Source organism: Panicum hallii, chromosome 1, assembly GCF_002211085.1.
Source record: "Panicum hallii strain FIL2 chromosome 1, PHallii_v3.1, whole genome shotgun sequence".
Lineage (NCBI taxonomy): Eukaryota > Viridiplantae > Streptophyta > Magnoliopsida > Poales > Poaceae > Panicum > Panicum hallii.
The window spans coordinates 24482126-24498319 of NC_038042.1; the positions used below are offsets into that span (position 1 = coordinate 24482126).

At 48.5% G+C, this 16194-nt stretch overlaps 1 long non-coding RNA gene across 1 annotated transcript; it reads right to left on the reverse strand.

Annotated features, from left to right (window-relative positions):
* Positions 1-2111: 2111 nt before the first annotated feature.
* LOC112878793 lies at positions 2112-3822 on the reverse strand. Its single transcript, XR_003225870.1, has 2 exons — positions 2438-3822; positions 2112-2323 (listed from the first exon to the last, which is right to left on the reverse strand). It is a non-coding gene; the product is annotated as an uncharacterized LOC112878793 (long non-coding RNA).
* Positions 3823-16194: the final 12372 nt, after the last annotated feature.

Below are 16194 nucleotides of genomic sequence, written 5' to 3' on the forward strand. Positions count from 1 at the left end.
AGCTTGTATTATATTTGATAATCAATCTGTTATGTGTGATCTATTGTCGACCAAAATTGGCACGGCAGGGCATACTGGACTGACCAGCCAGACCGGTTTAGGTGATTTTGTCACAATGCAAATTTGACTTCACTATTGTGTATCTTTCAACGAGACGATCGAAATGCATATATAGAACGTCCGATTTGGAGTTCAGACGAGAGAGTTATGACTTTAGGGAAACTTGACCCAGATCGGACCGGTCAAATAGGTCCTAACTGTACAATCCGAGTTATAAGTTGTATTTTGATATGGTATCTCTATAAGATTTGATTTCTAATGGGGTAAGACCTCTCCTCCCTATAAATATAAATGGACACAACCCATTAAGGGAATCCAATCGACACAAATCAATCTATCTTTTTTTACCTTCTACCTTTTTTTCTCTTTACCCTACTTTTCCAACCATATGTGCTGTTCTTCTCACGTCTGCAAGCCGGCCTGTCGAGCCTAGGGAACCCAAGGTGCGCCTGCTCTAACAAGGTCCCTCCCGGGCGGGCATTCGTTGTATTTTTCGTCGGGATCCCCGATGAAACCGGTCTAATTGGGTTGCAAAACCGGTCTGACCGGATCTCGCAAGGCGCTGTAAGGAGCCCTCCATGAGGTGCACATGATGTGCTCGTGTGCCTACGTGTAACACGTTTTCGCGTCAACAGCTATCATGGTATCAAGAAATTGCTGCGATCTCGTGGCCTCTCGCTTCCGCTACATCTAATATAGCTGTGCACGCCGTCTGCCGCTGTCACCGTCATAGCGCCGTCGGAGTTCCCAAATCATGAAGGCGCCGCTGCCGCTGAGAGACAGCGTGAGCTCGAAGCCGCTGACGCCAAGCAACGCACAGGTGACCAGGAGAAAAACGCCAAGCCTCACCGACGCTGCGGACACTGCCGCCAAATATAAGACGATCTACTTAGGCCCTGTTTAGTTCTCAGGCCGTAAACGCAAAAAAACCGTAAACGCAAAATTTTCGAAGGAATCTTACTAATTTGAAGTACTAAATGAAGTCTATTTACAAAACTTTTTGCATGGATGGGCTGTAAATCGCGAGACGAATCTAATGAGCCTACTTAATCCATGATTTGCAACAGTGATACTACAGTAACCATCCGCTAATTATTGCTTAATCATGGATTAATTAGCATCATTAGATTCGTCTCATGATTTACAACCCGTCCATGCAAAAAGTTTTGTAAATAGACTTCATTTAGTACTTCAAATTGGTTAGATTCTTTTGCAAAAAGTTTTTTTTACCTTTACGGCACGCAAACTAAACAGGCCCTTACAGACAATATTATGCTCACAGCATAAAGCACCAATCTCTTGCATCTTACTATCTATCTCTGCCTTACAGCGGGAATTTTCTATGAAGGATTTTCATGCATTACATCATTTTTTGGGCATCTCGGTCAACAGGAGTTCCAGTGGTCCGTTCCTATCTTAGAGGCGGTACACTTTGGATGTTCGTCAGCGAGGTAGCATGGTTGATTGCACTATAAGAAATTATTTAATCTATAATAGATAATTGATTGCACTACAAGAAACCATTTAATCTATGACGGATAAATTTTATCACGGATCGCTAGAAAATTATCATATAGCAGTGTCTGTGAGCGTCACATATTAAATGATCAACGGATTAGTGAAAATCGTCATGGATTGAAACAATCCGTGACGTTTCTTAACTGTCATAAATTGACTTTGAGCCCGCTTAGCCAGTCCAGACCTAATGTTTGTGATGAAAATAAACATCATAAAAATCATCATAAATCATAAATTAAATTGTATATCCGTATAATGTGGCTGCTGACATGGATGATAATAATAATGTGGACACTAACGTGACAGTTACTAACGCTGACACGGACAATGATGTGGTCACTTACGTGGCTGCTAATATCACCAGCGGCCCATTTTATTAGTGGGCCAACATTAAAAGCAGGCCACTGATTTTGAGCTAAATATTTTCTAGCCCACTAATCCACTGAATTCAACCATTTTTTATGGATCATAAGAAATCTGGCCCATCAAAATACACAAATTCCAGCCCATTTTTCAAATTAACATTACAGTCCAAAACAAGACATAAAGCCCATTCAAAAATCATTGTAATTTTGTTGACACAACAAATTGAACAAGAACTCAGATTCAATAACATCCAGTACCACATCAAATACAAAGTCTCAACATTCCATCCAACAACATAACAGGTGTACATCCAGCATCAAACTCTTTGATCATGTCCTGCAGCTTTGCTCAGTTCCAAGCTTCTTGGTCGTAATGCAACCTGACAAGGGAAAAGAATACTTATGATGATTTCAGTCATCTCATCAGATTTAAAGTCCAAACACTTGATAGTGGCAAAAAAAATGAAGAAACAGCATGTGCATTTGACATTTACATTGGTCCAGGAAGAACTAATGTTCTACACAGTTATACAAACAAATGAAATATTCTTGAAGGCAGTAGTGAAGTCAGCACTGTAGATAACCAGCCACTTAATAATCAGAAACTTATGTGAACATGTGACAGCTTCCTGTAAGTGGAAAGCAAGCACATATGCAATACGAACTATGTTATTAGCAGTATAGTTTTTCAGTACTCGCCATAGAACAGGGGCGACCAGGGAAGAAATTGAGTTGGAACATCATCCCAAATACTATTATTAAGGAAGAAGTCAAACTGGAACATCATCCCAAATAGCATAGTAAAAAGTGCTGGCAGTGTAGTAAGAAGGGCCTCCCAGGTAAACCATGATAACTGGTAGGCCGATTCATAGAGACCCATGGTAGACACATAGCCTGCAAGTACACAGAACCTTTGGGTCACTTGAAGCATAAAGAAACATAAATCTCAAAATGCTGGCAGATAGCGGGTGAAATTTGAACCTGACGAAGCTTTAATTAATTTTTTTGGGCTGCTAGGAGCTAGGTAAGGCAGTACTAGCATTAATATGCAGAGAGGTTAAACTCTACATTAGCCAAAATAGCTTCAGGCAAGAAAGTAATCAACAAACTAGCCAAGATAGGACATGTAGAATAGGCAAGCAGCTTCTAGTAGGAAATGACTAAATCATGTGGAGAGTTATATTCCAACAGTAGTGATACAGGAGAAATAGCAGTGACATTCGCAGTTCAAAATACTCAGTGAAGCAATGAAATAATGATTAGCACATTGAGGACTAGACAGAGTAATGAAGCAATCAAAGAATTTTTGAAGCAACATGACAGGACTCAGAATTTTTGGATCTACCATAAATTTTCTATGAATTTCACAGGATTAGTAATGCATAAGTACTAGCAAGTAACTAGCATCTTTACTGTTGATCTTCCAGGAACAGAGAGAGGAAAGAGGGAAGGAGCAGGCCTGTCTGCTACGTGTGGCTGTGCTGCGGCGCTGGAGAGGACCAGCGGCACGCCGGCACCTGCACACCAAGGGGCACTGCGCCAATGCTTGTTGCTTCTTGGTGACGAAGGATGCGTGGACCCCGAACTCAGCGCTGCCTTCGGATGGGAAGCGGAGGACGCCGGCCTGGAGGCGCACCGGCTCCTGCGTTGGCGGTGGCGGGCGGTCCCCCGAGAGCGAGTCGAGCAGCGCCTGCGGCTTCCTCCGCTTTTCCCCGCACAGCCGTGGTCACCGTCCACTCACTGAGCAGCCGTGGGCGCCATATGCTCGCCGCGGCGGGTGGATCTGAGGAGTAGCGTCGGCCGTCTGGTGCCGGAGGCATCGGCCGACCTCGACGCGCCAGACGACCTTGCCCTCGATGGGTTTGCAGATCCAGAGCGCGCGTGCAGGCGTTGGAATATCTGGCCCATGAATCCAAATAATTTCAATAAAATGTCAAAAAGACCGTCAGTGCAAATGTGCATGGTGATAATTTAGTCTTCCATCTTACTAGTGGAACTAGAGGAAACCCAACTTAGATAGTTGGATGCTCTCCATACTCTTGCAAGTGTGGGTGAGAGGAAGAAGAAAGAACACGCGCTCACCTCGCCTCGCTAGGCTTCGGGCGAAGGGCTCACGATGTGAATGGTCCGTCAAAATCTGATCCAATCCTTGCATGCACGCGGTCCAATCACTTGATGAGCATGTTTATATATATTTGGTTTCCATACGCAATTTTTGTTATGGTCATGATTTATCTTCAGATTAATTTAAAACTGAAACTCTTATTTTTTCTATCAATCCAAAAACCTTATTACATGAAATTCAGTTTCATGGCTGGATTTGTTGATGCTCTGAGGCCCGAGAAGTTCTCTGATGAGCACTTTAAGAGATGGCAAACGAGAGTGATTCTGTGGCTCTCTGCCATGAATGTGCTATGGGTGTCCAAGGGCAAACCTGAGGGGACTCTTACCCCTGAGTAGGAGAAGGCCTTTACCGAGACCAACATACTTTTTGTGGGCACTATGATCGATACACTTGTAGATCGTCTACAGGATGTGTACCTCCATCACACAGACGCTAAAAAGTTGTGGGATGCCCTGGAGGCCGACTATAGCGGCACAGATGCTGGCGTTGAGCTGTACATCATGAAGCAGTACCATGACTACAAGATGACCGATGGGAAATCTGTAGTCGAGCAGGCTCATGAGATACAGTGCATGGCCAAGGAGCTTGAGCACCTCAAGATCAACCTACCCGATAAGTTTATGGCTGGTGGCATCATTGCCAAGTTGCCTCCTTCATGGAGGAATTTCGCCACTACTCTCAAACACAAGAGGATAGAGATATCAGTGTCTGATTTGATAGTATCCCTTGATGCTGAGGAGAAAGCTCGGGCCAAGGATGGACGATCTAAGGCTAGTGAGGGCCAGACTAGTGCCAACATGGTTCAGAAGTCTCACGGCAAAGGCAAGGGCAAGGGAAAGAAGACCAAGCCGCAGCCTACCACTACTCTCAAGAAGAAGAAGTTCAAGGAAGGTCAAGGCTATTTTGTGTGTGGATCTACCGATCATTGGGCAAAGAAGTACCCACACCGCAAAGGAAGGAAGCCTCCACCTGAGTAGAAGACTGCGAACACGGTCACCATGGCTGGAGCGGAAACCAGTGGGTATATTTCTTTACCTTCGATTTTTTTCAGTATTTCAATCTACTAGTTGGTGGCTTGATATTAGTGCAAATGTTCATATATGTTCTGATGCTACCTTGTTTTCTTCTTACCAGACCGCTCGGGATTCTACCTTGATGATGGGCAATGGGTCGCATGCTACTGTTCGTGGTGTTGGCACGGTCGATCTGAAGCTAACTTCGGAAACGATCGTGCAGCTGAAGAACGTGCAGCATGTCCCTACTATCGGCAAGAATCTAGTTAGTGGCTCCCTTTTGTGTAGGGATGGTTTTAAAGTAGTGATTGAGTCCAATAAATTTGTCATGTCTAAGTGTGGATAATTTATCGGTAAAGACTATGAGTGCGGAGGCTTGTTCCGTTTTTCAGTTTCAGATTATTGTAATAAGTCCGTGAACTTAATTTCTGATGGTATAAATGAGAGCGATGCATCTGTTTGGCACTCGCGTTTATGTCATCTGAATTTTGGCTCTATGTTTCGAATTTTCACCATGAGTTTAATTTCGAATTTTTCCATTGTCAAAGGTTCTAAGTGCCATAGTTGTGTGCAATCTAAGCAATCTCGAAAACCTCACAAGATGGCAGAGGAGAGACATTTGGCACCTCTAGAACTCGTCTATTCAGATATTTGTGAGATGATTGACGTGTTAACAGAAGGTGGAAAAAGATATTTCATGATCTTAATTGACTATGCAACTAGATTTTGCTATGTGTACTTGTTGAAAACGAAAGATGAGGCTCTTAACTGCTTTAAAATCTATAAGGCTGAAGTGGAAACCCAACTCGAGAAAAAGATCAAATGACTTAGGTCCGATCGAGGAGGTGAATATTTCTCTAATGACTTTGACTTAGTCAGTGCGGAACACGGGATTATCCATGAGAGGACGCCTCCCTATTCACCCAATCAAACGGGGTTGCCGAAAGGAAGAATCGCACGTAGTCTGACTTGGTTAATGCCATGTTAGACACCGCTGGATTATCAAAGGCATGGTGGGGGAAGCAATATTGACTGCATGTCATATCTTGAATAGAGTTACCATGAAGAATAAGGAAAAGACTCCCTACGAGGAGTGGATTGGGAGAAGACCTTCAGTCTCTTACTTGCGCACATGGGGTTGTTTGGCCAAGGTGAATGTGCCAATCAACAAGAAGCGCAAGTTTGGACTTAAAACTGTGGATTGTATCTTTTTGGGTTATGCACATCATATCATTACTTATAGATTTCTAGTAGTTAAATCTAAGGCGCCTGATATGCATGTAAATTCACTGCTTGAGTCTCGTGATGCTACTTTCTTTGAGAATATTTTTCCTATGAAAAACTTGCATGTTATATCTTTATTACATCTGAATGAAACAGTGAATACAACTCCTGAATCTGTTGAATTTTCAGAGCATGATGAACACACACTTGAATCAAATCATGAGGAGATTCATAGTGATGCTCCTAGAAGGAGCAAGAGGCAAAGGACTGCAAAGTCTTTTGGTGATGATTGCACTGTTTATCTCATAGATGATTCTCCTAAAACAATCACTGAGGCATTCTCATCTCCTGATGCGGATGATTGAAAAGAAGTTGTCCGTAGCAAGATGGACTCCATTCTCTTCAATGGAACTTGGGAGCTGGTCAAAAGATCGTATGGTTGCAAACCTGTGGGTTGCAATTGGGTGTTCAAGAAGAAGCTTAAGCTTGATGGTACTATTGACAAGTACAAGGCTCGACTTGTGGCTAAGGGTTACACTCAGAAAGAAGGCGAAGATTTCTTTGATACTTACTCACCTGTTGCGAGATTGACCACTATTCATGTTCTACTCTCCCTGGCTACCTCGCATGGTCTTCTCATCCATCAGATGGATGTTAAGACAGCTTTCCTCAACGGAGAGCTGGAAGAGAAAATCTACATGACACAACCTGATGGGTTTGTAGTAGAGGGTAATGAGAACAAGGTGTGCAAGTTGTATAAATCTTTGTATGGCCTGAAGCAAGCATCTAAGCAATGGCATGAGAAATTCAACTGATCGATGTGTGTATTACGCTATGGTGGGGGTCAAGGAGTTATATTGTGTTTGTATGTCGATGACATACTGATCTTTGGCACTAATCTTGATGTAATCAATGAGGTCAAGATATTCTTGTGTCAAAACTTTGATATGAAAGATCTTGGTGAGGCTGATGTTATTCTTAACATCAAGCTAATCAAGGGAGAGAATGGGATTACTCTTTCGCAATCCCATTATATGGAGAAAATGTTGAATCGCTTTGGCTATAAGGATAGCAAATCTACTCCAACTCCTTATGATCCGAGCTTGATCCTTCGAAAGAACAGAAGAATTGGTAGAGACCAATTGAGATCTTCATAGATGATTGGCTCACTCATGTATCTTGCGAGTGCAACAAGACCTGACATCTCTTTTGCTGTTAGCAAGTTGAGCCGGTTTACTAGTAATCCGGGAGATGATCATTGGCATGCGCTTAAGCACGTAATGCACTACTTGGTGGGTACTATGGAATACGGGATTCACTATTCCGGCTTTCCTGCAGTACTAGAAGGATACAATGATGCTAATTGGATATCGGATCTAGGTAAGCTGTATGCCACTAGTGGATATGTTTTCACTCTTGGCGGTGCTGCTGTTTCATGGAGATCATGCAAACAAACGATCCTGACGAGGTCTACTGTGGAGGCAGAACTCACAGCACTAGATACAACAACAGTGGAAGTCGATTGGCTTTGTGAGCTCTTGATGGACTTACCTATTGTCGAGAAACCATTACCGGCAATAATGATCAACTGTGACAAGCAAACGGTGATTGCCAAGGTCGACAGTTTAAAGGACAATATGAAGTCTTCAAGACATATCAAGAGACGATTAAAATCAGTCAGAAAAATGAGAAACTCCGGAGTTATCACCGTGGGTTATGTCCACACTAAGAAAAATCTAGCTGATCCGTTCACCAAGGGGTTATCACGCAATGTGATAGACAATGCATTCAAGGAGATGGGTTTGTGTGACGCCCTTAAAATTTACCAAATTAAATCGCGCGCTAATGTGTTTCAATGAAAAACCACTCGTCATCGAAACCCTAAACCTAGCCCCTCATGTCCAACAGCGGACTTAACCGCCGTCACATCTCGCACCGCTCACGCGCGACCGTCCGCCGTAATTAACGCAGACGCGACCCCCTTCCTTTTTCTCCTCTCCTCGTGCCGCGCGCATGGCCGACCGGCCGCGACCAATGCCGCAAGATGCGCCGACGCTCCTCGTGCCGCGAGCGAACCCCGCGCGCGCGTGGCCGCGGTCGCCGCCGCGATCGGCGCCGGCGCGTCCTTTTCTCTCCTCTCTCTTTTTCTTTTTCTTCCCCCCATTTCTTCCTTTTTCTTTTCTTTTTCCAACCTCTCTCTCTCTTTTTTTCTTTCTCTCCTTTCCTCTCTCCCCTTTTCCTTTTTCTTTCCCTTTTCCTTCCCCCTCTTCCCTTCCTCTCCCCTCTCTTTCCCCTGGCTCTGCTCCCGGGCGCCCGAGCGCCGCTGTGCGCTGGCCCCGCCCGGCAGTGCCGCGCGCGCGCACGCCGTGCGCTGCCGCGCCGCGCACGCGCCCGCTCTGGCCCGCGCCGTGCTGCGCCCTCCGCGCGACGCGCTGCGCCCCGGGCCGCGCCACGCCGCCCCGCGCGCGCACGCGGCCGCGCCGCCCGCCGTTCGCCGTACCGCTCGCCGCTGTGCACCCCGCCTTGCCGCTCGCGCCGCCCCTGTGCCGGCCCAGCACCACGTGCGAGCTCGGCGCCCTCCCCGCCACGCCGCGTCGCGACGACGGAGTGCGGCCGAGGCGCCATTAATGGCCCCTCACCGGCCACCACCGCCCCGCCATTTCCCCGGCTATAAAACGGCCCCTTGCGCAGCCCCTCACTCCCCCACAACTCCCTCCGCCGCCGCTTGCCTTCCCCCCTGTCCCCAGCGCCGCCGCCGCCTGTGGCCTTGCCGCCGCCCGCCTCCCACCGTGGGCCCACTCCCCCACCGCGCCCCAAGCCGAGGTGAGGCCGGGAACTGATTTCCCGTGACCCCCTCTCCCTTTCCCCCCGCGCCCCCGAGCCGCTCTGGCCCTGGCCGGCCGGAATTTGGGCCGCCGGCGCCCCCCTCCATCCCCTCCTCTGCTCTGTGCGGGAGGAAGGAGGAGGAAAGGGGTTATTTGCCCAAAACCCCCTCCCCCTTTCCTGTTTTTCCAAAGGAAACCCCCCCTTCCCTCTAACACACATATCCACCTCTTTTTACGAAAGGAACCCCGCTCTTTTTAATATTTCGAACCAAGCCCCCCCCCACCATGTAAACCTAATTACACTCGTCACCCATTAGTATGCCTGAATGTTTCTAGTATTTGCAATTAGATCCCTACCCATTTCAGATAATCGCGAATGAGCCCCTGAACCCCTGTTTAAGCCCTAAAACCCACTTTAGCGCGTCATTTTATGTGCAAAACGACCTCCGATTGACCCGAAACTCTACCACGCCCTTTCTAGTATAGTTTTAGCCATGCCATTAAGAAACCACCCAGAGATATTGCCCCTAACTCCGTAACTAAATTATTTCCGATTCAAGCCTATCGGTAAAAGCTTTTAGTTCTTTCGCTTGATTGTGTGTCTGTTTGTTTGCGTCGTAGGACACGGAGTAAACGACGAGGTTTCCGACCGCGACCAGGCAACTGAGGACCAGTACTGCGACCCCGAACCCGAAGGACAGTGCTTCGATCAGGACTTCCCGCAAGGGTTTGACGATGGCAAGTTCAATTCCACCCTTTGATGCATGTTTCTGTCCTAATTTTATAAACACAACCCAGTGGCCTGTTTTATAAAGTTGCATGGATTTGCGTGCTGGAAACCCGGTAGGATAGCCACCCTTGTTTGAAATACCCATGCTTTGACCGCCTGATTTATAAAGAAAATGCGTGTGTGTGGGAAGGGATAAAATGTGGTTTTGAAAAGCGAGTTAGATGAGATGGATGGCATTTCTGTGTGAATGGCCGTTGGTGTGCTCGTACCTGTGTGGTTGAGCGTGGATGGGAGATATCCATCTTGTCACCCCTAAGGACCGAGTTGATGTGACATCTCACCTAGCTTCTCGTAGTGCGAACCACTTGACCGTTGTATGGGCAACGGCTTGGCCTAACCCCACTAGTTGGTCTGATAGCCACCAGGAGTGCTGGGAGCAACGGGTGATCAAGGAGACGGGATAAGCTCTGCGTGACTTATGCCCCGGTTAAACCTCGGTGGTAGGTCGAATGACCCCTTGATAGATCCCGTGGTGGTGTGTCAGGTCTAGCTAAGGTGGGTAAGGGCTTCGATGGGATCTGCACCGGCACTAAGGTGTTCGTGTTGTGGTACCCCGCCTGTGGGTAAAGTTGCACACCTCTGCAGAGTTAAAATCTATTCGAATAGCCGTGCCCACGGTACTGGGCAAGTTACGGTGTGGTCACATAACTAGTGTTACTCTCTGGGAAATGGTTGAACTGGTGTGAGTTGTTTGGAAAGTGTCCGACAGTTGTGCCGTGTGCTACGGCGGACGGGGAGTCCGGTAGCAGTTTAAAACTGGATCCTGTGTGGATCAACATTGTGTGCTCCTTGGTATTGGAAAACTGGTTTTGAAAATGTTTTCAAAATGAACCCTTGCATATAACCGAGTTTTCCGCAAATAAACCCTAACCGTACCCTTGGATTGTCCTTTGCATTAATCTCTGTTATACCCCCTCCGTGTGTGTGATTGGACTTGCTGAGTACGTTCGTACTCACCCCATTCCTATTTTTACAGTGGAAGACCCAGACTACGTCCCCGAAGACAACGAGTAGGGTTTCGTCCTGCACCCAGTCTTGCCTGTGGTTGAGGCCACCGTTGGATTCCGCATGGCGCAAGACTCTGATGATTCTCTTTTCGTAGCTAGTGTAGTTGTGTGGGTTCTGGTTGTAATCCTCGCGATAGTGGCGCTTCACTGCCCATTACCGCGTAGAGTTGTACGGTGAGGTACCATCTGATGTAATAAAAGTGTTATCAGCCTCCTGGGACTGATAAAGTGACACTTTAAGTCTTCCCTGATGGGAGGACGCTTCAGGTGGTATCAGAGCCGTAGGCTGGCCGTAGGACGCGACCCTAGGAGCGAGACCCCATTTTAGGCCCTAGAACTTGTCCTGACATAACCCTTTGCTTACACAAACACTCACCGCTGATTTCTTTATCCTGTTCCAGATGGCTGACAATGGATGGGTCAACGGAATCTGCCACGCAGAGCCCGGCCTCCCCAAGCTACTATTGCTCAGCCTGGAACGCATTGGAATCATGGAACCACCGGAGTATGCCTACCGAGAATACATCTCCGGGGGCACCCTCCGGTGTGACATGATGATTTTTATGGAGAGGAGCACCCGCTACCCTGAAGTAGACCCGTGGTTCATCTCCACAAAGGGCTTCCGATTCCCCGACACCTACCGAAAGGCCGCCCGTAAAGCCCTGCGCCGATTACGTGTGCACTACAGGCACTACCTCCAGCGGACTCCTATGGGATTTTTCCCACCCGCTGAAAGAAGTGGACGCACTTGGATTGCCCGGATGAGGGGACTTGGACGAGAAGAAGAAGATTTAGAAGATGCGGTCTCCCACCTATCCATCTACCTTACTGGCTTGGATGCACTCTGCCGCGAACAGTCGGCACAACTGAAGAAGCTAATCCATGGGGTTGAAAAGTTAACCCAGGAGCTGGAGGAACAACGGACAAGAGCCGCAAACGCCGAGTATTCCTTAGCCGCCCTCCAAGCCCAGATGCAAGAATACGAGAGCCGCAACGGGATAGGTGGATGGATCGAAGAAGAAGAAGAAGAACCCATGGAGACCCATTGGGACAAGGGTACTCAGACCGAAAATGAGAAGGATCGGTTCCTTCCAATAAAGAAGCGCTCTATCAGGACTGAGGAAGAATCCCCATGATAGGATTAGCACCCCTAGCAAAAACCCTACCCTAATGACCACGTATCCATGAAAACTGTACCACCCTTGTTGTAATAATAAATATCATCTACCCGCTTTTGCACCTATACCATGTTGTTTACCCTACTTCTGTTTCAGATGGCTGAGGAAGGATGGACCCAGGGCGATTGCCAAGCTGCACTTGGATTTCCCAGCCTCTTGATCAACACCCTGGAGGACCTTGGCGTTACAGAGCGCCCAAGGTACTACAGCCGAGAGTACGAACACCATGGTACCCTCCGCTGCAGGGTGATCCTGGTCATCGCCAGGAGCCACCGCTACCCCGACATCCAGCCCTGGCGGGCGACCGCCACAGGGTTTAGACACCAAGACACCTACCCCTTGGCTATCAGGAAAGCACTCCGTTACTTGTGCCGGATTTTTGAAGAACACCTCGCCCCTACACCAGCGAAGTTCTTCCCACCGGCCATCAGAACCCCAGTCTGGGAAGCGCGCATGAGAAACCTGGAGCGACGTCGCCACGAAGAAGGCCCCCTGTACCAGGTGGCTACCTACCTAGCCGCCCTGGACCAACTCTTTGACGAGCAAGCCAACCTTCTGAGGGAGCAGACTCACCGAGCCGAGCAAGCAGAGCTCGCGGTGAGGATACAGCAGATCCGAGCCGCCCATGGGGAGGCGAGAGCCGCAGCCGCGGCCAGTAGCGAAGCTGTCGCCCAAGAAAGCCTTAGACAGGCCCGAGACCGGCGTATGCAAGATTGGACCCAAAGTGGAACACCAGTCCCGGCGATAGGGGAAGACCACGTGTTACTCGGGACCCCCGTCATAGGGTGGGGATCACTCTTCGGGAGCGCACGAGCCCCACCCAAGAACCCTGAAAGCTCTGCTGCCGCCGATGGAGGGGATGCTGCTATGCAACCCCTGACCGATGGGAACCCAGAAGACGGCGAACGAGAACCTCTCACCCTGTCCGCCCCGGAAGAAGACACACCACGCAAGTAGAGTGACCGACGCCATCCCAGTGATGCCTTCCCAGCCTTCCTGTTTAAGACGTGCCCTTTTGCAAGACCCTGGCCGAGTAGCACGAGACTTAATCGTACCCCTAAGTTGTATCCTCCCTGCTTAATAAAATAGTTGGTGCTTGTTGCTTGTGATGTTGTGTGCTGATGTGTTGTGTGCTGCTTAATTATATAGATATCGGCAGAAGGTAGATTCTGCCTTATATATATACGAATTAAATAACTTAAACATCACATAACCGTAACCCCAATTTACCCAATCAACAGGTGACTCCCCGGAACATCGCGAGGGCCTCCCGCGGCCGGAACCCCGTAGCCGCTAGTGTCGGAGCACAGCCCGCTGAACAAGATCTCCCCCAAGAAGAGCAAGAAGTAAGCCAGAACCGAAGGGGAAGTCAAGAAGGAGAACAACTACCACCACCCCCACCCCTCGGAGACCTGGCGCAGATCATCCATAACCAGACCCTCATACTGGAGACCCTGGCGAATGCCCTCATTAACCGTCAGCCGCGAGGGCAGAATATGAACGACAAGCTGACGGTCTTCCTAAGGACCAAGCCACCCACCTTCGCCGGATCCTGCAACCCGTTGGATGCTGACGACTGGTTGCGAGTAATTCAGAGGAAGCTCGAACCATTCGAATGCCAGGACCGGGATAAAGTCCTTCTGGCAGCCCACCAGCTCACCGGAACAGCATTATCTTGGTGGGAAAACTATTGTGCTGCAGCCGAAGATGCCTCCACCATCACCTGGGGAGAATTTGTAAGGGAGTTCCGCCGCTACCACATCCCTTCGGCCACTATGAAGCGCAAGGCGGATGAATTCCGCGCGCTACAACAAGGAAGCATGACGGTGGAAGAGTACACCCACCGGTTCATAGAATTGGCCCGGTACGCGCCGGAAGAAGTGAACGACGACGATAAGAAGCAAGACATGTTCAAGAAGGGGTTAAGCCCAGAACTCCGGACCTTGCTTACCCCACAAATCTATCCGGACTTCAACACCCTGATGAACAAAGCTATCCTCACGGAAAGGGCCAGAGCCGAAGAACGGAAGGACAACAAGCGGAAATTCCTGGAGAGCAAGGCCCGCCAGCAGGACCGCTTCCAAAAGCCGAGGAACTCCAACTACACAGCACCAAGATCTCAGGCTCCGATGCAGTATAGGACTCAGTCGCAAGTGACAGGACCACAGGCCCCGCCCAGGAGCCAGAATACCACGAGGGCCCCGCAGAGCAATACAAGCCAGGTCACCCCCGACAACAACAATGTTAGGGCCTGCTTCAACTGCCGTGAGATAGGGCATTATATTGCCAATTGCCCTTATGCCAAGAACAAGCCGGCCACATCAGCCTTCTCCAACTCGGTGAATGGACCCAGACCAGCCCTGACCGGTGCTAACCAAGTGCCCGTCCGCAACAACGACGGCAGCCAGCAGGGGAAGCAGCAATCATTTGGACGAGCCCGCGTCAATCACATCGACGCGCAGGAGGCTCAAGAAGCTCAGGGCGTAGTGCTCGGTGAGTACCTAGTCAACTCAGCCCTAGCAACAGTATTATTTGATTCTGGAGCATCGCACTCGTTCATATCCTCAAGCTTTGTGGAAAAACACAAAATACCCACAGTACTACTAAATACACCCCTATTAACCCGGACGCCTGGAGGCGACATCAATTGTCAATTAGGCTGTCCATGGGTAAGGATCAATTTAAGTGGGGTAGAATTTCTAGCAGATTTGGTAGTACTTAAGTCTGGGGGAATAGACGTGATTCTTGGGATGGACTGGTTAAGCCGACACAATGGTCTCATAGGCTGTACTGACAAAGTGGTACACCTAACAAACCCTGAAGGAGTACAAGTGATCTGCCATACCCGGGATAGTAAATTTGACCCCATGGTGTTTAGCATGGAAGCCCAGCCCTTAGAAGGAGTCCCGGTAGTGAACGAATACCCAGATGTTTTTCCCGAGGAACTTCCCGGCATGCCACCAGACAGGGATATAGAATTCGTCATCGACCTTAACCCCGGAACCTCCCCTATAGCCAAGAGACCCTATAGGATGGCGGCCTCGGAATTGACGGAATTAAAGAAGCAACTAGAAGAACTACAACGGATTGGTTTTATCAGACCAAGCTCGTCGCCATGGGGAGCCCCGGTTCTGTTTGTCAAAAAGAAAGACGGGAGCATGAGGATGTGTGTGGATTACCGGGCACTGAATGAAGTTACCATTAAGAATAAGTACCCCCTCCCCAGGATTGATGACCTGTTCGATCAGCTAAAAGGAGCCAAGTACTTTTCCAAGATCGATTTAAGGTCAGGATATTTTCAACTCAAGATTAGGGAAAGTGACATCCCTAAGACAGCTTTTGTCACTCACTACGGGCAATTTGAGTTCACCGTAATGTCCTTCGGACTAACCAATGCTCCTGCCTATTTTATGAATCTCATGAACAAGGTATTTATGGACGAGCTGGATAAGTTTGTCGTAGTCTTTATTGACGACATACTTATCTACTCTAAGAGTATTCAGGAGCATGAGCAACATCTGCGGGTAGTATTGGAAAAGCTGAGGGCACATAGGTTATATGCCAAGTTCAGCAAGTGCGACTTCTGGCTGGAGAAAGTAGCTTTCCTTGGTCACATTCTGACTGCGGAAGGCGTAGCAGTGGACCCAGAGAAGGTCGAAGCCGTTTCCAATTGGCAGCAACCAACTAACGTTAGTGAAATCAGGAGCTTCCTTGGTTTAGCCGGGTATTATCGGAGATTTATCGAGGGATTCTCTAAGATAGCCCGACCCATGACGGAACTTCTCAAGAAGGAGAAAAAGTTCGCTTGGACAGAATCCTGTGAGAAGAGTTTTCAAGAATTGAAGCGAAGACTGACAACCGCCCCAGTGCTGACCCTACCGGACATTCATCGGGACTTTGTCATTTATTGTGACGCGTCCCGACAAGGTTTAGGGTGCGTACTGATGCAAGACGGGAAAGTCGTTGCATATGCCTCCCGCCAACTCAAGACTCATGAGCAGAACTACCCGACCCATGATTTGGAACTAGCAGCCGTAGTGCATGCCCTTAAAATTTGGAGACACTACCTGATCGGAAACAAGTGTGAGG